General features: G+C 38.4%; 1 protein-coding gene across 3 annotated transcripts in view; it reads right to left on the bottom strand.

Annotated features, from left to right (window-relative positions):
- cemip (cell migration inducing hyaluronidase 1) overlaps positions 1-19,663 on the bottom strand; it is a 161,606-nt gene extending 141,943 nt beyond the window's left edge. For 2 of the 3 annotated variants that reach the window (XM_067401066.1, XM_067401068.1), the window contains exon 1: positions 19,582-19,663. The gene's annotated coding sequence lies outside the window, so the exon portion shown is untranslated. Of the gene's footprint in view, positions 1-18,816; positions 18,871-19,581 lie in introns of all 3 variants that reach the window. The other variant, XM_067401067.1, reaches the window with a different exon arrangement.
- Between the last annotated feature and the right edge of the window lie 4,679 nt (positions 19,664-24,342).

Here is a 24,342-nt window from a genome sequence, read left to right as displayed (position 1 = left end):
TTTAGAAATCTTTTGTAACATTATAAATGTCTTTACTGTCACTTTTGATCAACTTAATGCATCCTTGATGAATAAAAGTATTAATTTCTTTTAAAAAAAATCTTCTGACCCCAAACTTCTGGATAGTAGTGTACATACTTCACCTTTTAATTCAGCTAATTAGATTAGCTTTAAGGCTACCAATGACAATGTAGCATTTCCTTTTCCTACACTTGCCAAAACATTTCCAAAGAGAAAAAAAAATAAGAGAAAGAGGGACAATGGCAGTCAGAAGAGAAGAAGGTCCTCCATCGCAGTTTATAAGTATATACGCACTTCAAGCCATCAAAAAAAGTTTTTTTGCAACTCAAATGTATTTTTTTATTAATAATTCAGACTGCCACTAAAACCATGTGTGTAATGAAGCCATAAACTCTATCGCAGCAGTAATGTCTTCCACTGTTGTGTAAAGAGTCTCTCCGCTGTGTGTCACAGTCATGGGTTGATTCAGAAAACATTCTGATCAAATGCACAGTACACTGCAACAATGAGCTGGAATCTGATATTGAGTAACTGAACAGAATCTCAGACAGTCTGCGGTCCTCTGGTCGAGGGTGTTACGGTGAAAGGACACTGGTCTCATCATCCCCATAGATACCCTTTACCCTGCAATTTTTACATTCTTCCATCGCCCCGAGACCAAAACTGTGCGTTTAGTCAGAACATGCTGGTGGAAAAATCATTCCAGCAATAATGTCAAATATGTTACATAATAAAGAGAGAGAGAGAGAGTTAAAAAACAGACTTAATTGAGTTATTTCTGCACAGGTCTGTTTCTCCATACATGAGGCTCACACACTGTAACATACAAGCGTAACTAACCCGAGCTCCCCATGGCGCTCTCTCAATGCACCGCTGGAGGCATTCAACCTCCTCCAGCCGTGACCTGCGTTACACACGGGACACCCGGATTCTGCCATGCACATGTCCATCTTTAAATTCAGCTATTTTTCATACACCATCACTCAAAAGTATGGGGTCTTTTTTTGTTGTTGTTGTTGTTGTTGAAAGAAATTAATACTTCTATTCAGCAAGGATGAATTAAATCGATCAAACGTGACAGTAACAGTTATAAGATTTATGTTTCAAATTGATACGGTTGTTGTATACAATATTGATCAATATATTATTATTGATTGATAAGAATCAGAAATGTTTCTGGAGCAGCAAATCATCATATTAGAATGATTTCTGAAGGATCATGTGACACTAAAGACTGGAGTAATGATGCTGAAAATTCATGATGCTTTGATCACAGGAATAAATTACACTTTAATATATTGTCAAATAGAAAGCACTTACTTAAGTGTAATAATATTTGAAAATATTGCTGAGTTTAATGTATTTTTAATCAAATGAATGCAGCCTTGCTGATCATAAGAGATTAAAAACATTAAAATATGAATAAAAAATGAATGAACATGGGTACTCAAATGGGTTGCACATTCAAACCTCAATCACAACTTATTCTGATACTGTTCCCACGGTAACACTTTATTTTAGGGTCTTTTAACTAGTTGCTTATTAGCATGAATATTACTAGAAAATTAGTACTTATAAAGCACATATTTATGCTTTATTCTGCATGACCTTATTCAACATTCTTAATCATACCCAATACCTAAACTTAACTATTAATAAGCAGTAAATTAGGAGTTTATTGAGGGAAAAGTCATAGTTAATAGTTTAATGTGTTTCCTATACTAAAGTGTTACCATTCTCACATCTCTTTCTCTATTTTTATGACATTTACAAATATTTGGATATGCACTACTGGTTTAAGAATAAATCAAAATTGACCCCAATTACGTCCTCATGCATGTTGTGTTAGCGCACAATTATTCAAATGAATAATACGTTTAACATCATGAACAAATTGCAACACAACAATGCAGATTTTTTTATGGTCCGATCAATTGAATTATTTTCAATTAGGGGTGTAGCGGTACATGTATTTGTCCCGAACCGTACAGTACAGACGTGCATATAGTCAGACGATGAACACAGTCATTCACAGGCGATCCACACTCCAGTCCAGAAGGGGGTGCATGTGGTAATGCAATGCTGTTTGCTAACCAAACAACTGGAAAAAGAGCAGAAGAAGCAGAACAGAAGATCTATGCATAGATATGTTTACGTGTAATCTCTCAACCAGTGTTTCAACCGCAAAACAGCTTGAGAATAATATCTCACGTAGCATTACATTTACCTCAGGCAAGTCATTTAGTGTCCTCAGCATGTTAGTTCACTAGAGAAATGAAGCGTTTCACTAAATATATGCACTATATTAGCTTATATATTAATTATATTTACTTAGTTATTATTAGTGTTTTTTTATTTTTTATTAGTAGTAGTAGTTATTTAATAGTAAATTAAATAAATTTGTCATGAAAATACAGGTGCTGGTCATATAATTAGAATATCATCAAAAAGTTGATTTATTTTACTAATTCCATTCAAAAAGTGATATTTGTATATTATATTCATTCATTACACACAGACTGATATATTTCAAATGTTTATTTCTTTTAATTTTGATGATTATTCAGTATCTCAGAAAATTAGAATATTACTTAAGACCAATACAAAGAAAGGATTTTTAGAAATCTGAAAAGTCTGAACATGAAAAGTATGAGCATGTACAGCACTCAATACTTAGTTGGGGCTCCTTTTGCCTGAATTACTGCAGCAATGCGGCGTGGCATGGAGTCGATCTGTCTGTGGTGCTGCTCTGGTGTTATGAGAGCCCAGGTTGCTCTGATAGTGGCCTTCAGCTCTTCTGCATTGTTGGGTCTGGCATATCACATCTTCCTCTTCACAATACCCCATAGATTTTCTTTTTTTTTTTCTGTGCGACACACAAAAGTAAAGACTCATAACTCCAAAACTGTAGCAAGGAGAGTCAAAAGGTAGGTAACATTTTATAGAACACTTTTAAAATTTACATTACATTTGGACATATTCATGCTGAGAAACAGCTGATAAAAGACAAAAATATATACAATATTTTTAAATAATTTTTCTTTTTTTATTATTTGACATGGAATAACTCAGGAACGCAATAAGATCAGATAAAAAATATTTTTGGTGATGCTCTCCTACATGTGAGCTGCATCTGGTTCAAATTTCATGGTGATAGCATAAAGTATAGTTGAATAAATCATACATTTTTTCCGCAGCCAGGTGGCACCAATGGGCGGTAAACTCTGGTTTAGAGGCACTTCTCAACACTCGTTATTCCACGTTGGAAAATGAACAGGATGGGTCCGGGAACATTGGATACACACTGCATCCCAGAAAGCTGAGAGACATGTTTTTAGCCAAATATGTTAAATCATTCCGTGAGTAATATCTTGTGATCAACGCATATATTATGTTTTTATATTATGATATAATTATGTTTTTATATGATATATTAATATCATTTTGGGCATTTTGAGCATGTGAAATCTACATATTTGTATTCAGTTAGCGGCTGTATTATTTTTGTTGTAAACGCATATTACTCAGACTTAGAGGGTGAAAACAATGCAACAGAAGCATGTTGGAGGACCATTCAGCAGCAGTCCAGTCCTTTTTGTCTTTAGGCCAGACGCTTCTGACGCTGTCTGTTGTTCAAGAGTGGCTTGACACAAGGAATGCGACAGCTGAAACCCATGTCTTGCATATGTCTGTGCGTAGTGGTTCTTGAAGCACTGACTCCAGCTGCAGTCCACACTTTGTGAATCTCCCCCACATTTTTGAATGGGTTTTATTTCACAATCCTCTCCAGGGTGCGGTTATCCCTATTGCTTGTACACTTTTTGCTGACGCATCTTTTCCTTCCCTTCACCTCTCTATTAATGTGCTTGGACACAGAGCTCTGTGAACAGCCAGCCTCTTTTGCAATGACCTTTTGTGTCTTGCCCTCCTTGTGCAAGGTGTCAATGGACGTCTTTTAGACAACTGTCAAGTCAGCAGTCTTCCCCATGATTGTGTAGCCTACAGAACTAGACTGAGAGACCAATTAAAGACTTTTGCAGGTGTTTTGAGTTAATTAGCTGATTAAAGTGTGGCACCAGGTGTCTTCAATATTGAACCTTTTCACAATATTCTAATATTCTAACATTTGAAATATATCAGTCTGTGTGTAATGAATGAATATAATATACAAGTTTCACTTTTTGAATGGAATTAGTGAAATAAATCAACTTTTTGATGATATTCTAATTATATGACCAGCACCTGTAAGTTATGACAGTAACTGTGTAAATGATTATATTTCAAAAATGAACTGGTGTAATAATTGTCACGTTTGTGTACTATTACACCCCTGTTTTCAATGAATATCCTATTTACATGAATGAAATGAGTTGCAAACAGCCTTTATTAATGCTATTAGTATTACAATTTTAGATAATCATTATGATTTTTATTATTTTCAGCAGGTGTTGATGTGCCATTAGAGCATGTAACTGTCCAAATCAGATAACTCACCCTCAAGGACAAGTATACTGCCTGATAGAGACTCCTGAACGATCGGCGCTGTGTATCTTGGCAGACTTCAGTTGAGATTTACACCACCAGATGTGTGTTGATGTGTTTTCTGCTGATGCACTGCAGCTGCGACGTGGCTGGGCCTTTTGAATTGCCAGCGACACCTGCTGCTCTAAGCAATGTGTGAGGATTTCAGAGAGACTATTGACTTGACCCACGGGTCAGTCCAAGCAGCCAGCTGATTACATGAGCCGCAAAACTCCCGATGCCGGGACTTTTCTTGGGATGTTGCAGGTGAGTTCAATCTACAGAAGTATTTGGACAAGTTACACTTACAAATGTCTAAATGTCACTGCGTTGTTTTGACCCAACCGCTGGGCCAAAACAACAACAAACAAAAAAACAAACAAACAAACAACAAAAGCTCACCAAAACCTGCCCAATCTGGGAACACTGCTTACAGCAGCTTTAAAGGTGCAGTATGTAATATTGACAGCTAGAGGTTGAAATGGGTACTGCAGTCCATATTCAAAATATTTGAGAGAGTTGTTCCCCGACCCTCCTCCTCAGACTTGACACTCAATCTGGGTTGCCAGATTGAGGACATGCAAACAGGAATGAGCGCAGTTGACAATGGAAGGCGATGAGCCTTATTCTGTAAGTTGATGAGTTGATTTACCCACACTTGAAAAGCCATCTGTCCAGGGGCATATTAAAGTTGGTTAGAATCTGTGATCTCTGAACCAGTTCATTTGCTTGAGTCCACAGCCGCAATACGCTGTGTTTTCCAACTGGCTCCCCGGGTGTTGAAATGCTATTGGGTATATTGGCAGTGGGTGGAGTCACACAGACCAAAACAAAAACAGACATTCCGACACGGAAGGCACATTTGAAAGTAGAATAACTGGCTGTATAGAATTGCTTTTCAGAGAAACAAGTGGACATAGTTTGTTTCCAAAATATCTGCAAACATATCATGGTATTTTTGTGCTTTAGTACAGTCAAAAAAAATTACATACAGCACCTTTAATATTTTGAAATTATAACTACTAAAAAAAAACAGGCATGTCCTCAGGCATGACTTTAAATACTGTTGCCTATATTCACTACAAAATCTAAAAACATTGTATATGTGGTTGAACTTGAGGAGTTGATTAGAAGTCATTAAAGGATTAGTTCACTTTCAAATAAAATGTTCCTGATAATTTACTCACCCCCATGTCATCCAAGATCTTCATGTCTTTCTTTCATCAGTCGAAAAGAAATAAAGGTTTTTGATGAAAACATTCCAGGATTATTCTCCTTATAGTGGACTTCAGTGGACTCCAAATGGATGAAGGTCATAATGACCATTTCAGTGCAGCTTCAAAGAGCTTTAAACGAAACTATAATTTTGACCTTCAACCGTTTGGAGTCCACTGAAGTCCACTATAAGGAGAATAATCCTGGAATGTTTTCATCAAAAACCTTTATTTCTTTTCGACTGATAAAAGAAAGACATGAACATCTTGGATGACATGGGGGTGAGTAAATTATCAGGAAAAGTTTATTTGAAAGTGAACTAATCCTTTAAGCAAAAATGGTGAAGAAAAGAAAGGGAGGTTAGAAAAACTTGCTACTTGGTTTAATATTTAGTTATCTAATGCAATTAAATTTTTAAGTGTTCAAATACTGTTTAAGGCCACTGTAGGAGAAGGTAAAACTATAAAAGGGGGAAAGTTGGCTTTAGATGCCTTTTTAGCTGAAAGAATAATGGGAGAGAGCCAGAGAGACGGAGAAAACAGATAAATCCATGCAGAGAGAGTGACAGTTGCCAGGTTATCTCAAACAGAAACTCACATACACACAAAGCCAACACGTCAGCAGTAATATGACTCACTGTACAAATAAACTGCTAAATCTGTTCAGTACATGAGGCTGAAGGTCACAGGGGGAAAAAAACACCTCTGAAACAAAACACAAACAATCAAACAATTAATAAGTCAATCAGTATCTTAAAAAAATGCCACCGATGTTAGATAAGCATTCATGAATATGGACAAAAGTTGTCCTTTACCCAAGGGTACCTCAAAAAAAAAAAATGTTAGTAGCCAAGACAGTCAAAAATGATACAAAACTGAACATCTATTCAAGAGTACCTCATTATAACTCTACAATGTATTGCCATTTGCCTTCAAAACACAATACTTTCAAACTCCCCTGTGACTGAAGCGTTCATCTGCAGGGAAAACACCTTAAACTGTTGCACTAATCTTATTTAAAACACTGGAAGCACACCGGTAGAACGACTGCAGCTTGGCTCCTAACAAAAGGTGTAAAATATTCAATTAACAGCCACTAATGATTTGCAAATCTTTCTCTTGTCCCCGCAGACCGCGTGTGACCCCTTAAATCAGGTTATAGGCCTGGTTTAAGTATCGCTTTTGTACTCACTTAAATTGCTCAGTCTCTTGTAGCTCTCTTTAATTCAATGTTGTTTTATAAGATTTCATGGATGATTGTGCATTACTCTAATTGCAAATCCGCTTAAGTCGCCCGAGGTGGTCACCAGGCAAACAGGTCTGGCGTTGGTTTTTAACGAAGGTTGTGCTAGAGAACTGAAATGATGACAATGGAGTCAGTGATAAAGCTGTGCATATCAGACAATGGATTAAACATTTATCTGAAGCGAAATCTCACAGTGGAGCTCCAGGGCTTCAGTCTTGGCTTCAACGCTTGGGCGAAATTCCAGCAGAAAGTCAGAGTTACACAACGCAGCACGCTGGCTAATAGCGGATTCCTTTTCACTGCGAGCAGACTTGACTGACATCCCACAATCCTGTAGGTTTACTGGCCTGAGAGAGCATATGTTTGAAATCAAGCAATAACTTTTACACTCAAGGCCATATGGTGGAAATTAAGGCCATAGATCAACTCATCGCTTCGTTTGCCCGAGCTTTGCCACGTTCTACCTCCGCCAATCTCTTGATTTTTATACTCCCTGTAAAAAAAGTATTTGCCAACAAACTTTTTGATTGATGGGTTTGTTATGAATGGAAACTGAGAACACAGGTTTTTAATTGTGTTATCAGAGTTGAGAATAGGGTAGTAGGGCTGCATCATAAATCGGGACGTAAAAATCACACTAGTCACTAACTAGTAGTAATAACTAAGTATTGTTGAAAAACAGAGCATTTAAGTCGTCAGCCAATCACAGACATATATGTTGAGTGCGTGAACACAATGGCCAATCAGAGGTGTTTTTCAAATCATATTTTTAAAATTTCTGTACTTTTAGGAACACTATGTGCAACAAAACATTCAATCAAATCAGTTTTCACTGCATCTCTTGTCTTGTTTTCTAATATCTAAATGTCTTTAAAACAAGGTAAACTTACTTGAGAAGTAAAAGGGTGTAAGTTAAGTAATGTGTGTGTGTGCACACAAAAAAAAAATCACTTTCAAAAATTGGAGTGACTATTTACACTAAGTGCAAATTGTCTGCCTTGTTGGCAGAGGCTATTTACACTAACTCTGCCCACTAATGTCTGGTTGAGTACCAAAAATGGCTGAGACCTGACAGCAGCAGTGGAGTAGAGATGAAGTCGCAGATACTTTTAAAGCAGAACTAAGTAACTTTTTACCTTCATAAATAGTTTTCTAAGTCCTTACGATGGTTAATTGACTTGTAGTGGTGTGTTTGAGGCGAGCACTAACCCCCTCTGGCACGTCTACGCCAGAAAACAGCACTTGCAAGTTGAGCTGCGCCGACGCGACACAATCTCGCCTCATGTTCACATTCACGCGAGAGTGACAAAATGCTTTACGATAATTCAAAAACAATGTATATATTATGACTTTATAAGACAATTTCGAAGATTACCCACCTCCATCGAGAGTTCTTGTACTGTATTTGCAAAACTACTGCGCTGGTGAGCATTGTAGTCCAGAGCTGCGCTTGGAGTATTTACGACAGTGTGATTCACTGAAGAACCTGTAGGGGGAGCTTCGCAAATCTTACTGAGTTCCGCTTTAACGCGATTGAACCGAGTTTAAATCCGCCTTTTGCCGAACTCGTTCTTCTCCCTTTTCCCACCGCATATCAGATTGGAAAGGCATTTATTTTTCAATAAATATGAGGAAAATATGTGAAAAGTGGAATTAAAGTGCCTAACGGTTATTTAATAATAAAGTGTTTATTTGGTAGGGTTAGGGGTAGGTGTTATTGTCCCAATAATGCAACATTTATTTAATAAATATAATCATTTATACTCAATATGTTATTATTGCATACCATTTTGTACTAAAATACTGAGATACAAACTACTATTTACACTTACTGCAAAGAAAATACTGCTATTTTTACATGGTGTAAATAGAATCTTTCGCTATTTGCAGTTAATAGCCGCAGCCACAATTAAATGTCAGATCTTGCTTCGAACATAAAGCTTGCTAAAGTTTACTAGGTTTATAGTTAAAATAACAATAATTTAACATATGTTACGTGCTCTAGATTCAGTAGTGATGCAGGAAACATTGAACTTTGATACAGTGTTCAGTGCAAATCATTCAGAACCAAACATCATCAAAACCATTCAGTTACATTTTAAAAATAATGATAAAAATAACCAGGATCGTATTCAGAACCGGTTCCCAGTCCCTAACCTTTTCAAGTTACAATTCTGGCTGTTATGACACTCTGACAAAAATGTGCACGTCGCCTTTTATAACACCATTGCTTTCTTTGCCAAATGTTCTGTGTTCCTGAACAATATCAGCCAGACAGTAAGTAGAACATGATCTGAAGCAAGACATGAATCACCTTTGACCTTGTCTGTAACAATTTCCCTGAGGAGCAAAGGCAGTCGGTGGCTTCTAGTGAGGAATGTACTCCAGTTGCACACGATACAAGCTAGATTGCATTTGAAGGACTTGATAAATGGGTGTGTCACTGCAGTGGACAAACACATACGCCAAAAGAACACAGAGCTTATTTGCCATTCGTGTCACCACAACACACTTTTAGCGCCCATCAAGGGGTCTCCAAAATGCTGGCGGAAATCTGAAGGGAAAACAAGCATGCTAAATGCATCCCCACGATCGATCATGAGATAATGGGAAATAAACCAGTTGTCACCACAGAGAGACAATTAACTCTCAGCACTGAATGTATTGCAGAGGTAACATACATGCTTAACTGTGTAAACGGTAAATTATTAAGATTCGCAGATTAGCAGAAATTCTGATGACAGGTTGGCAATTAGCTACCATGCTCAAAAGTTATGACAGTACAGCAAGACATCATATTAAACGTGCATTTGGGTTTTTCTGTATCAGAATAATATGTAGGCTGAATGCAACTTCTGTTGTATTCAGAATGTAACATAAGCAGCTAGCCACCCTGCTAGCACAATGCTGAAAGACTATATTTAGCACTCTGTCTCAGGCAAGCTGCAATATATTACAAGACCTTATACGTGCCCCGAAGGGTTAGGGGTCACAAACTAAAATATGAAGCACATTTTAGCATCCAGCTAAGTGGAACAAGCAGATGCTGTATTTGCCCTGGAGAAATGGATTTAGCTTTGAGTTTTAGAGTGAGTGCTTGTATAAGTAATGCATCTTCTGCAGCAGGTGCTTTAAGGAACTCAAAAGAAAACATAAGGCAAACAAGATGGTTTCAGTTTGTGGAGGCTGACAGTGCGACGTACCTGGACTTTTGGGGTCCGTATGTTCGGTATGTAAGCATCATCAACAGTGGCAGTTGTTTACTACTCTAGCTAGGTAGCAACGAGAAGATAAGATGTTTCACTGGGTTACTGAAATATTTGTCCCTTTGGATTTACCAACAAAACTTTACACAGCGCCGCCAACAGATGCACGCAACAGATGCGAAGAGCGCTAGCTGCTCTCCAAAGGCATTTTATTCAGAGGCAAGAAACAATGAGAAAATCATTGTGCTCTAATAAATGTGATGCCCAGACCAACTTTTCAGGCGAACTGGTTAGCTGGTGTGCACTTAAAGGGACAGTTCACCCAAAAATTAAAACTCTTTCATCATTCACTCACCCTCAGGTTGTTCTAAACCTGAAGTTCATTCATCTGCTGAACACAAAAGAAGACATTTTGAAGAATGTCAGTAACCAAAGAGATGATGGGCCCCACATAGTATGGAGAAAAAATAATATGGAAGTCAGATATCATTGGAATCACTTTCAGAATGATTTTTTCCAGCTTATGAACGATAAAAATACTGACAGCCAATCAGAATCCACCCAAATTGAAATAGAACTGCACTGTGGACATATCATCTGTTGGTGTGGATGCTAATATAGCTATTTTTACAGTTGTCTGTTCTTGCAGCGAACTAGGTGGTGGTATGGGGTAATATATGTTGTGCAATAGCCTACACAATAACGCAGGGCAGTCTGATTTCAGTTGCATTTACATTTCACTTTTTTAATGTTCTTGGCTTCTTCCTGTCGTTTGGTGCACTGTATTAATATTTTACAAACTTAACTTCAATATGATAGTCCACCCTATTTTCTAAATGCATGTTATTGATATTATTGTGAATGATAACTTGATCTTCCAGACTCTCCAATCATTCTCCAGTCATTTCGTCCACATAAACTCGAGCTTAAACTTTCTTACATTCAACTCCAACTGGCACGCCCCAGATAGCAAGCAACCATCGAAACAACATTAAATCAGTGTTAATGTGTCAATGTTAACTTCATTGACTCAATATCACTTTTGTTGAAGTTCTTTTTGAGAATTAACAGAGGTTTAGATGTTGATGTTTCATTGAAAATGTTTGGTGATCAGTGTTTCATTTAATTGGGCCGTTTTACTCTTTTATGTGAGTTTGTTGTCTTTGTAACAGTGTTTACCAAAACACACAATTTGTTGCAAAGAAAGCCAGACAAACAAAGATGATCAGGTGATATAGTTTTCAGCATCATAAAGTAGAATAAGTTATCAAATCATCAATCACTGACCGAAAGTGGTTATTTGTTATTAATATACTGTATTCACCAACAATACTTTCTCTCAACAGATCAGATATTCTGAATTTTGATTTTTAAATACATTGTAGGATTTTTTAAACAGACATTAAAAGGGATAGTTCACCCAAAAATGAAAATTTGATGTTTATCTGCTTAGCCCCAGGGCATCCAAGATGAAGAATCTTCAGTCGAACGCAAATTATGATTTTTAACTGCAACCGTTGCCGTCTGTCAGTCAAATAATAGCAGTGATTGGGAACTTGAACAATAAGAGTCGAAAAACTTCCATAGACAAATCCAAATTAAACCCTGCGGCTCGTGACGACACATTGATGTCCTAAGACACGAAACGATCGGTTTGTGCGAGAAACCGAACAGTATTTATGTAATTTTTTACCTCTGATACACCACTATGTCCGACTCCGTTCAGCTTCCGGCTAGTGAGGTCGGATCGCGCTCTGACAACGGAAGTGATGTCTAGCTCTCATTGAAGTATATGGGCGAGACATCACTTCCGTTGTCAGAGCGCGATCAGACCTCACTAGCAGGAAGCTGAACGAAGTTGGACATAGTGGTGTATCAGAGGTAAAAAATTACATAAATACTGTTTGGTTTCTTGCACAAACCGATCGTTTCGTGTCTTAGGACATCAATGTGTCGTCACGAGCCGCAGGGTTTAATTTGGATTTGTCTATGGAAGTTTTTTCGACTCTTATTGTTCAAGTTCCCAATCACTGCTATTATTTGACTGACAGACGGCAGCGGTTGCAGTTAAAAATCATAATTTGCATTCGACTGAAGAAAAAAAGTCATCTACATCTTGGATGCACTGGGGGTAAGCAGATAAACATCAAATTTTCATTTTTGGGTAAACTATCCCTTTAAATAATTAGCATATGAATCTCAACAGTGGCTCCCAGCATGCATTGCATCATGAAGCATGTCACCACTGTTAAGATTCATATGCTGATTATTGATGTCTGTGTGTGTCTAAAAAAAATTTCCTATAATTTTAAAAATCAAAATTCAGAATGTCTGATCTGTTGAAAGAAAGTATTGTTGGTGAATACAATCTATATATAACAAATAACCAGTTATGGTCAGGGATAAGATTAGTGAATTGTTTTATTTTATGATGCTGAAAACTATATCACCTGATCATCTTTGTTTCTGGCTTTCTTTGCAACAAATGATGTGTTTTGGTAAACACTGTTACAAAGACCACAAACTCAAATAAAAAGCCAAGAGTAAAACTGCCCAACTAAAAGAAACAATGATCACCATAATGGCGATTTTCAATAAAACATCAACATCTAAACCTCAAAAATTAATTCTCAAAAAGAACTGCTGAGATCTTGAGAGATTTATTGTCTTTTATCTTCAGTTGATTTCAGGCTGTGTGGCTTTAAGTCAGTTCTAGTTGTGTTTCATTTTCTGAGAGTAGAATGATGTTGAACCAACATCACATTGATTCAAAGCCATTACCATTGATTTGTGGATGAAAGTTCAACATTAATTGCAGGTGCAAAAGTGATGTGGATTCAATGCAGTTACCATTGACACATTAGCATTGATTTAACATTCATTTGTCACAATGGTTGCTTGCTATCTGGGTCAGATCTGCCTCGATCCAATCAACAACTGATGCACAGAAACAATACCTACATTTTCTTCTTTTTGATAATCCGTTTCACTTGGATGTACGTCACAATATGGAAGAAAAGATCTTTCACTACTTCTGTTACATTTCGTCTTGAAGAGGTTATGTAACCGGATAATGACTTTTGTCATTACAATCTGGCACCTTATAGTATTCATCCGAGTTCAAACAACCTAACGGATGGACAAAAAAATTGAATATTAAAGCACCCTTAGTTTCATAACTCATGTCTGAAGACATGAATTCAAAAATGGTCAATTTAAACTCCACAGACAAATCTGGGATTACTTTGCAGGTATCACTGGAACCTTTTCAGTTCCGTTAAAAATTCACCAATCAATTCTGATTTCCATTTTCCCAGATCTTTTTTCAGCTACAGTTCCTAATCAACAACCCCCCCCCCTGCTGCTGTTGTTTATCAGGATACAGCTGAATTACAGATCATCCGCTTTCCCCCTAAAATAAACCCCCTTCAGAATCAATAATCAGCATCCCTACAAACACAAGCGATTCACATGAGAAAACACTTGAGCAGCATCTCTCATGCCATAAATCATCTTTTTGTTGCACATTTCCATCTATCTGTCATCGTTATTTATAATTTAACCCTGCAACTGTGCAAAAAAACCAAAAAAACAACACAAACACTGCCAGGATGCCAAGACAACAGACAGCCATATCGCTCACTCCCTCACGCATGTTGAGGAGGGTCAGTGTGTCCTCAGACATATGGCTCCATTTCTGTCTGTCAGCAGATGGCGGAACTCCAACCCCAACCGCAGATGAAGATGATGATGATGATGATGATGATAAGAGTCCTGATACATTCTCCAAAACACCCCATCCAGGGGAACAAAGATCCCTCGAGGGGCTACGGGCCAGTCTTAGAGAAAGCAAGCAGCTCTCGTGCATGCAACACTTCTGTTAACATGCATCCTGGGGGAATACTAGTGTCTGCATTATTACAAGTTCATGCAGCAATCTCGCTGTCTTTCCTAGTAGAAACCCATACATTAGCGACCTGGACCAGGTGTTTGCTCCTGCCAGGTACGCATTTGTTTGAAGTCATCATTTTCCTGACAGCAGTCAGTCTACAGTACATTGCATTCCTTTTTACTTGCTTTACTACCAATTGGTGGTTAGCTTTACGATCTGTTGCGAAATGACACTGCATAACTGCAAGATCAAATGTCTTCAGTGCCACAAATGCATTGCTGAATGGAAGCAATTTTATTTTATTTATTTCCAGAAAGCTGTTGGTATTCCTCAAGCCTCTTCAATTTACCTTGTTTGTCGGTAACATCTGACAGTCTACGCTGAAAACGAGGCTGTTGCTTGCCTCCTGACAGCCAATGAATTACTCTAGCTTCTGACAGATGTCAGGCCTGACAAACCTGCTGTTCATTTCGTCGACCGGGAGATTATACGGAGTCCGAGAGATATGGCGCTGTCAGTGCACACCTGCAAATTCATAACCTTGAGGCTGCTCGGGATGGATTCGAGCGCTTTTTGGTCATAAGTGATGAACGCACACGTGCGGCTTCCTCACGATGCACGTTTATGATCAAGGTGAAAAATTTCACTGGGGTGATTTTCATCGATCTTGTAAATGCGCAGATGCGTGTAAGCGGCACAGCAGGCTTTGTAATGCGCATATGGCCGAAATCAAATTGTTTATACACGGCAAGCAAAGAACCCATTCATCTTCGAGACTAATCTAGATATGCCAGGTTATTTAAATTGCTGATTTGCGTTGTTATGGAGGAATTTCTGTCGTGTTACAAATAGGCCTGGGTGATATAACAAAATAAAACACGGCCTTTTGATTATAATCAGTACAGAATGTCATCAATTAGAATAAAATGATGTTGAAACTTTGTTTTACTATCATTTCGAACAGTCATTGCCAAAGACTCAACATGCAAGTCCAATTATTTTATGTGTTTAAGATATGATTTACATACTTTTATAAAGTATGCAAATACACAAATATATCAAATTAGCAATATGCTACACAGACTCTGTTTTAGTGTGTTGCAAATAAAATCTATCCACCATTTTGTTTTGAATTAATGTACTGAAATAGTTTGAATTTAAATATACAGTGTTATAATTCGCCTTGCTCTTAAATGACTCCTTTTTGATCAATGCATCGTTTCTCCATTGCCAGCATTTTATAAAGCAACAACTGTCAAGCATTCTCAAGACTTATAGCTCAATCAGGACTCTTACACGGCACAATCTGACAGTGAAACGCATCTATAAACCCTTGACAGCACACAGGTACGGCTTTTAACCAGAACCTAGAATTAACCAATTAGCAAATCTTAATAGACCCTCCATTTACACCTCAAACCCAAATTAACCCATCTATCAAATTTCATGCACATGAAAAGAAAATCAAATTCATTTAAGCGTTTCAATTGACTCCAGCTCCGTGATAAATAGAGATGGGCCTCTTGTAGATATAAATCAGTACATTCACTTGCCATCTTCTCCCCGTTTTCAATATTCATGTCAATATTCCACTTCCAGTGTAGTTATTCATTTACATGGAAATGAGCTGGGGTAAGTGTCATGACATTATGTGGATGAACGCCGCAATCCCCCTGACTGCAGCGGGCCAAAGCCAGAGCTCAGACTGCACTGGAAATATCACACAAATACACATACGCTCCATACATACAAAACACTACAGGTGCCGGTCGGTGCAAGGTTTGTTTATGAATACAAGTTGACCAAATGTGCTTGCAATTTATAAAATAAGCAAATAGCTGAAACTTATTGCATTATTTACTGATTATTTACCCTAATTTCGTTCCAAACCATTGTAAGTTGTTATTTTTCTCAGGTAACACAAAAAGACTCTTTCCAAAAGTCCATTTGACTTGTTCACTATATTCCAAGTCATACTATAGGTTTGTGCGGGGAATAGACTGAAATATAACTGGTTCTTCACTGATAATCTTCCCCTATGCGGAATCAAAGTGAAATCTTGACACATTGTGCTTTAAAAAAATGAAAAAGTTCCGATTTGTTTTTCACACAAAGCTATTATATGGCTTCAGGTGATTCATTTCTTTAATGGGACTTTTGCATTTCACAGTGCTATATTTAGATTTTTGTCTATGTAGGCATGCGCTAGGCAACGTCTTGCCAAAATCTGGCACCATGTGCGGCGCATTTTTAAGACGCCACATTAAAAATAGTTAGACTCCTGAATTCTATTCCGCTCCGCTGCGTCTAGATGTTTTCTAACACAAGGACGCATCTTTAAAGGGGATGTCTAATGCTATTTCATGACTTATTTACACTGTTAAAGAGTTAGATTCTCATGCTAAACATAGCCAAAGGTTCAAAGTTGGACGTGTGCTCCTTTAAGGTTTGTATAAGCTTTTTTTTCAAGTATGGCCCTGTATGATGTCATAAAGGGCGGAAATCCTTACATGGGAAGAGCGAGTGCACACATCAACCAGAGTGAGAGCAAGAGCCGCCATCATCGCGCTTCGTTCGGGTTACGGGAGTCGTCGGCAGCGCTGCACAGGACTTGCTCGAGAAATATTTGTCATTTTGTTTTTAGACCACGACATCAACAATGTCACCAAAGGAGTGTGTTTTCTGGTTGTGAGGGAAAGATAACCTTGTTCAGCTTCCCAAAGAACCAGCGTTAAGGGAACAGTGGATGCAGTTTGTTTTGCCAGGGCAGAGTTGTGCAAGAGTGTTTGTTTGCTGCAGGCATTTCGGCGTTGAATTGGATTTGGATTTGAAGATCGTTTGAAACTGAAAGATGGAGCGGTAAAAAGCTCCCGGTCATGAGTCGGAATCGCAGGTGGTAAGTAAAACTACATCAGATATCTGTGTTTTGTTGGGATTCGGCGCATAAGAGCATACAATGTAAACAACATAAACGTACCACAGTGAATCAAAAGTTATCCAGGGATAATGTGATGAGGTATTGCATGCTCGTGACTCAAAACTCGATCAAATCCTTACGCTTGCCCATTTTTCCTGCTTCTAACACATCAACTTTGAGGACAAAATGTTTATTTGCTGTGTAAAATATCCACCCACTAACAGGTGCCGTGATAAAGAGATGATCGTGATTGGGTGTAATAGTATACTAAAATAACACTTCTTGGCAGTCACGCTCACTCTGAACTGTTGTTGGGCGAAAAAGGATTGCACGGACTGTAACGTAAATAACGACAGAATGTTAATTTTTAGTGAACTATTCGTTTCATGACTGCAGGTGGGTCTAACATGTAGTTATCAGGGAACTGAGCAAAAAAATGACTTCATGTATAAGTCATGAACTAAAGCCTTTTATGACACTTTTCCAGCTGCAGATTGAAACATGAGTCATTGTTGATAAGGTGCTACAACATGTACTCTTTCATAAGTCTTTAGTGATATTTCAAGGATTTTATCTGTTGTGGTCAGGTGTGGATTGTGGTTACAAGCTGTTTTATAACTCAGACCTAGATTTCACCCAGAGGCAAGAGAGAGGATGAAAGAGAGAGAATAAGAAACATAGGCAACTGGGAATACAGACGGCTCTGTTCTAATACCTAGTATGCTGCCTTGCTGTCTACTAACCACATCTGCCTTCTAAGGCAGCATACTAACTGAAATAGAACCTCAAAACTGGCCGATTTGGAATGCTCTACAACTAGACGCATGCAAACGATGAAGGTACCTGCCAAATTCGAAACGCTGTATCCTAAACTCGCGTGCATATCTGCACACACACTGCAACAGGACATCTGTCCACCTCCACCTGTCTTCAACTAGGTCAGCCTGAAGCGAGCCATTGCATCTCATAGGTGTTTAATGAACAGCCTAAAATAACTGGCACTTGCACAAGACCCCTGCCCACAATGCACAAGTTACGACTAGCTGAAAGCTCTCAATAAAACATCCAACTGTGCAGAGCTGTAACTGGACTGCGTTCAAAAGTGCATGCCACCGTTTCAAGTTCAAGCATGGGTGTACTGAAAATCTGGACACTGTAACATCACATGCACAACATTGTTTTCAAAGAAGGTCTCTATGATGATATTCTGGTCTCCATCTACACTAAAAATGCTGGGTTGTTTCAACTTCAAGTTAAATAAAGCATGATTCCAACCACAAGTTAGATCTCCTAATGCAGTAATGCTTAATACTTTCATAAGCATAGCACTACTAGTTCCACTAACAAGTACTCTAATCAACCAAATAACCTCCAATCCTCTCACACAGCACAGCTAAAGAGAGAAATATCGGCCCTTTACGATTTCACACACCATTTACTGTCTGATGAATGGGGTTTGAAAACAAACAACTGCCCACTTGCTGGCTGTCATTTCACAGATGCATGAAAAGAAGTCGCTGCCAGTCAGCATTGTTCGGATTCCACACATGAACTTGTGGCTTTGGTACCATGCCCATTCGTCTGGTGGCCAAAAAGGCGGAGGAGATGCCACAACAAGGACCTTTTTCACACCGTTTGCAGTAAGGAACTCATCTTCTGATACTGGATACTGTGAAGCATCACAGGGAAGGGGGAATGTGGCTCTTTCTCGACTAACGTCAGGTGCTTATTCACATCTACACAACATACTGTTACACATTTCTCACATGCACAATAGAGAGTAATGAAGCGTTGCATACCTTGATTTCCAAGATGATGATGAAATGCGTGGAAACTGTCGTCCTTCAGGGGTCCTACTTTCCAGGTGTCATGGGAAAGGTAAAGGTGCATGCTTATGTTTAAAGTATATGAGGTGCATATTATAATATGATTCCACATTTTACTGTAGTATTTAGCACTATGCTCTCAACCACACTACACACTATCGCATAGGCTACTATATGCCACACTAGGTGAAGTGCATTACACTATACTACATCTATTCCTTACTGTGCAATATTAAAGCACATTCTCATAAAACACATTACATGTCACAGTTATTATATGTAAATTGCAGTCGAAAAGTTTATCTCCGCTATGTAATGTAACAACAAATCGATCAGGTGCTGATGGCGCGCGGACGCTCAGGTGGAATGATGCGCGTCACAATCGCGAGCTGTTAATGCGCTTCTTTATGTTTGAACTTGCACCGCTGAAACATGTTGCCACAAACACTCGCAAACTCACAGAACGGGAATAGGTTTCTCTAATCTGTGTCTGACTGGTCTTGCCTGCAAAAACGCGCCGGTTTGTTGACACTATACTAACCCACTGGATAAAAGGCACGAGCGCGTAATGGATGGCACGGAATGAGAACAGACGCACCTTGACGCACGAGCTTCTGGTGAGATAAAATCCGCAGAAATCAAAGTCTCACTCAAGCATACTTGAAAGTATATGTGACAGTGAAATCATTCATGAGTTTCAAAATCCACAAAAATAAAGGTCCAGAAGTGCAGACCAACCTGTAGCATGAGCAGACTGCCGAACAGCTCCACGGAAACAGCGCGCGGACTACAAGCAGCTGATGCGCGGCATGAGTTCACAAGACAGCACGAGCGACTGATATTTATACACACCTCCAGTCTCCTGCTTTACACTGTTTACAACGCCGGTGCGAAGCCGCGCCCACTGCGCCACGATTGGACGGGTGAATTCGAAGGCACGCCTACTTAAGGCTCACTGGATCCCTGTGGGGTTTAAGAACTCAATGTACAGTATCCACCGTTCCAACTGAACACTTCGCATGCATTAAACAACCTTCTGACTGTAAATGAGATGATTCATCCGAATCAGTATCTTTAATGCCGTGTATGTTGTCCTGATGACAGGAGCTTCCAGCACAGACTAAAGGAAAGGTGCGATAGAAGTCATTAGGGATGTATTAAAGGTAATGGCCAAAAATGAACACTGAAATCAGCACTTATGTTTGTGTCCATTCAGAAATAACAGGTGATTATTAGACTTCAATTCTATTCCACCCACATTTCAGCAGGTGTTTATATTCAAATCAACAGCACAAGTGATTCTGTTCAATTTACTTATGTTAATTTAGCAGATGCCTTTATCCAAAGTGACTTTTAAATGAAGAACACAATAGAAGTGATTCTATTCACTGATGGAAAAATGTTTTGTCTACATTTGTGGAAAGCAGCACTGCTATAGAATAATAATGAATATGAATTTGTATGACCCGAGAGAGAGAGAGAGAGAGCATTGACACATACTGCATGAATATAACAGTTATCAGTTTTAATCCATAGAGGTCGCTATTATCATTGTTCCAAGAGACATAAAACTTAATAAAGTGACATTCTGTGGTGATTCATATTGAATTCAAACGGAATTTCCAAGTAAACAGGTGTTCCTAAATGACTCATGTAGATGCATTTAGCTTCATATCTTTTTTTTTTTTACTAAAATGTAAACTGCTTTGAGAAGCATGATGAATCAAACTGTATTCATTTACTGATTTATAAAAATGTAATTGGCATCATTCTCTTCAGAGGGGTTTTGAACTTTTTAAACAACAGATGGCCTTCACTGTTGGAGAGAAGATGTTTTTATATTTCTGATCAGCGGTAGTAAAGATCTGGGTACTATACAGGGAATAACAAGGATATAAAATCAAGGAATAGCATGCATGTTATAAAGCAAAACTGAAAGTAGACAACTGAGAGCAGTATGATTATTTTACAACCAAAACTGCAAAATAATGTTCAGTGGGCTGTGATATGGCCACATTTAATTTCACAGTGGCTTGATGGTATCATCTCCATGAATGATGCATTAATATTTGCAGACATCTAAAATGAATCTCTCAGGATTTAAACTTCACCCATGCATCATAAGACTTCAAAATCCCAGTGTTATTGCCTGTAGGACACAGACAACCAAACACACACACGCATGTAGGCTGAGAACATTTATTTGGTATTCTGCAAGACAATTGAGAACACTACAGCAGCATTCCTATTTGAATTAGCAAAGACTCTCTGAGGACTTAAAAACAGACAGAAATGCAACCCCGGGGCTCATTAAATGGAGTGATGAAAATTGGAACGCACATTGTTTTTCCTGGAAAGAGATTATCCCAGCGGAGATGCTGACGCTGTCATGCCATGGCTTGCTGAGATAGGTAAATGACTTGTCCTCCTTTGCATTCAAACGTAAGGACATGTGAGTTCACAAACCTCCCAGCTACTGAAAATAGTGAAGTTTATTGGCCCCTGAGGTTGAATGCAGGTCGTTCTGACTGCCATCTCATGTGCTCTGCAGTTTCTTAGGGAAAGGCAGAAAGATTCAAAAAAGCTATATCATCAAATGTTGCTTTATCTTTTAAGAAAAAAAAAAAAAAAGAATTCAGATGAACATTTTGTCCACAAAGTTAATGTGTTAGAAGCAGGAAAAATGGGCATGCATAAGGATTTGAGCGAGTTTGACATGGACCAAATTGTGATGCTAGACGACTGGGTAGAGCATCTCCAAAACTGCAGCTCTTGTGGGGTGTTCCCGGTCTGCAGTGGTCAGGATCTATCAAAAGTGCTCCAAGGAAGGAACAGTGGTGAACCGGAGACAGGGTCATGGGCGGCCGAGGTGGGGAGCGAAGGCTGGTCCGTGTGATCCGATCCAACAGACGAGCTACTGTAGCTCAAACTGCTCCAGAAGTTAATGCTGGTTCTGATAGAAAGGTGTCAGAATACACAGTTTGTTGTGTATGCAGGGTATCTGCGGGGCATTAAAAAGCATTAAATGGATTTTATGCCTTAAATGGCATTAAAAAGTAGTACATTTCATTCCTACAGGCATTACATTTTTTAAATAGTTTTGAAGGAAAATAATACCATTTTATATTAAATATATACAGCGGCAGGGTGTGACCTGCAGAAGGCTGCATCAGTGTTGCCAACTTAGCGACTTTTCAGACCCCTTTTGTGACTTTTTTCCAAGAAAGCGTGTTGTGACGAATATAGCGACTTGTTAACCTGATCTAACTTCCGAGACCCACCGGTACTGCAGCGTGAGATCTTGCTTTCCTGCCACTGGCGTACCTGCGTCTGCTCTGTTCAGAGGAGCAGCGCATTCAGTTGAGTATGTCAGAGAACCAACAAAATAGATACTATTGCTTCTAACCTGAGTGATCATTTTATATATATAGTACAGTCCAAAAGTTTGGAACCACTAAGATTTTTAATGTTTTTAAAAGAAGTTTTTTCTGCTCACCAAGGCTACATTTATTTAATTAAAAATACAGTAAAAAACAGTAATATTGTGAAATATTATTACAATTTAAAATAACTGTTTTCTATTTGAATATATTTGACAAATAATTTATTCCTGTGATCAAAGCTGAATTTTCAGCATCATTACTCCAGTCTTCAGTGTCACATGATCCTTCAGAAATCATTCTAATATGCTGATCTGCTGCTCAAGAAACATTTAATGTGTACAATTGTACAAAATATTTGTGTACAAGGATCATGTGACACTGAAGACTGGAGTAATGATGCTGAAAATTCAGCTTTGATCACAGGAATAAATTACTTTGTCAGATATATTCAAATAGAAAACAGTTATTTTAAATTGTAATAATATTTCACAATTTTACTGTTTTTTACTGTATTTTTAATTAAATAAATATAGCCTTGGTGAGCAGACGAAACTTCTATTAAAAACATTAAAAATCTTAGTGGTTCCAAACTTACTGTACATAAAGCCAAAAGTCTTTATCTTGTGTGTATTGTGATTTTATCAGACAACGTCTCGATTATAAATCAGGATTTTAGCGCTGGTTTAACATGTAGGGCCTCAACACTAATGCTTGCCAATTAGTCTGGGATAAGTGGATTTTTTGAAGGGGCAAGTGAAAGAGAATTTTTGGACCTGATTAAAACGTCAATACAAAAAAAATAAATAAAAAAGTTGTGAGGTGGATCCTCCAAGGATCAGACTTGTTGGTCCAGCACATCCCACAGATGCTCGATTGGATTGAGATTTGGGGAATTTGGAGGCCAGAGCAACATCTTGAACTCACAGTGATCCTGGTGCGTCACTTCCCCAGTTAAACAGAACACACTTACACTGCTGTCCATATGATGTAAAATAAAACGGGGCTCATCGGACCAGGCAATCTTCTTCCACTGCTCCAAGGTCCAGTTCTGATGCTCACCTGCCCACTGTAGGCAATTTCGATGGTGGACAGGGGTCATCATAGACACTCTGATTGAGCCTTGCCCTCATGCAGCGAATAGCCTTAGACGCCCAATACCCTGTTGCTGGTTTGTGGTTTGTCCCTCCTTGGACACCGTTGGTAAATTCTCACCACTGCTGAACAGAAACAACCCACAAGCCTTGCCGTTTCAGAGACCCAGTTGCCTTGCTATAACAATTTGGTCCTTGTCAAAGTCGCTCAGATCTGTATTCCTGGCCATTTCTGCATCCAACATGATGATTACGAGAACTGATTGTTTGCTTTCCATCAGTTCTTCCCAGACCTTAATATGTGGCTTTCTTATGAAGGTTCATCTGTGACTGTTCATAATGTTTTGGCTCATCAGTGTACACTTTTATATAATATAAATTATGATTATATAAAATTATAATATATATAAATTCCAACTCATCAAAATAATTACAAAATTAAAAAATAACACGACCTCATGGGAAAAAAGGTAATGCTTTAGGGTCCATTTCTCACTATTAACTAGTTTCTTATTAGCATGCAAATTACTAGGATTCTTGCTGTTTATTAGTACTTATAAAGCACGTATTAATGCCTTATTCTGCATGAGCATATTCTACATCCTTTAATCCTAAACTTAACTACCTTACTAACTATTAATAAACAGTAATTAGGAGTTTATTAGATACTAGTTAATTGTGAGAACTGGACCCTAAAGTGTGAAAAAAAAAAAAAAAAAAGGTATGAAAAATTCAAGATGGTGTGGCATATGAGACCGAATCAATCTCTGTCTGGATGATTGAGGGTTTTATTTGGAAAGTCTGCACTCGGTCCTGGTTAAACATGTTTCAATTCCCCAATAAAGAATTTGGCAAATGCAGAGCAGGCAGTGTGAGCCTGATTCCCATTCCCAATTAATCTGTCACTTATCCAAGCTTGGGAGAATGGCCCGCGTATGCTCTCCGGAAAGGTAAACTTCCTGTGTGGATTACTCAAGGCGGACTGAGATGCCTCTTGTCTGGGTATCTGGGGTGGATTTCTACCC

Source organism: Chanodichthys erythropterus, chromosome 11, assembly GCF_024489055.1.
Source record: "Chanodichthys erythropterus isolate Z2021 chromosome 11, ASM2448905v1, whole genome shotgun sequence".
Classification (NCBI taxonomy): Eukaryota; Metazoa; Chordata; class Actinopteri; order Cypriniformes; family Xenocyprididae; genus Chanodichthys; species Chanodichthys erythropterus.
The sequence above is the reverse complement of the archived record's forward strand: the minus strand, read 5'-3'. Positions and strand labels throughout refer to the sequence as shown.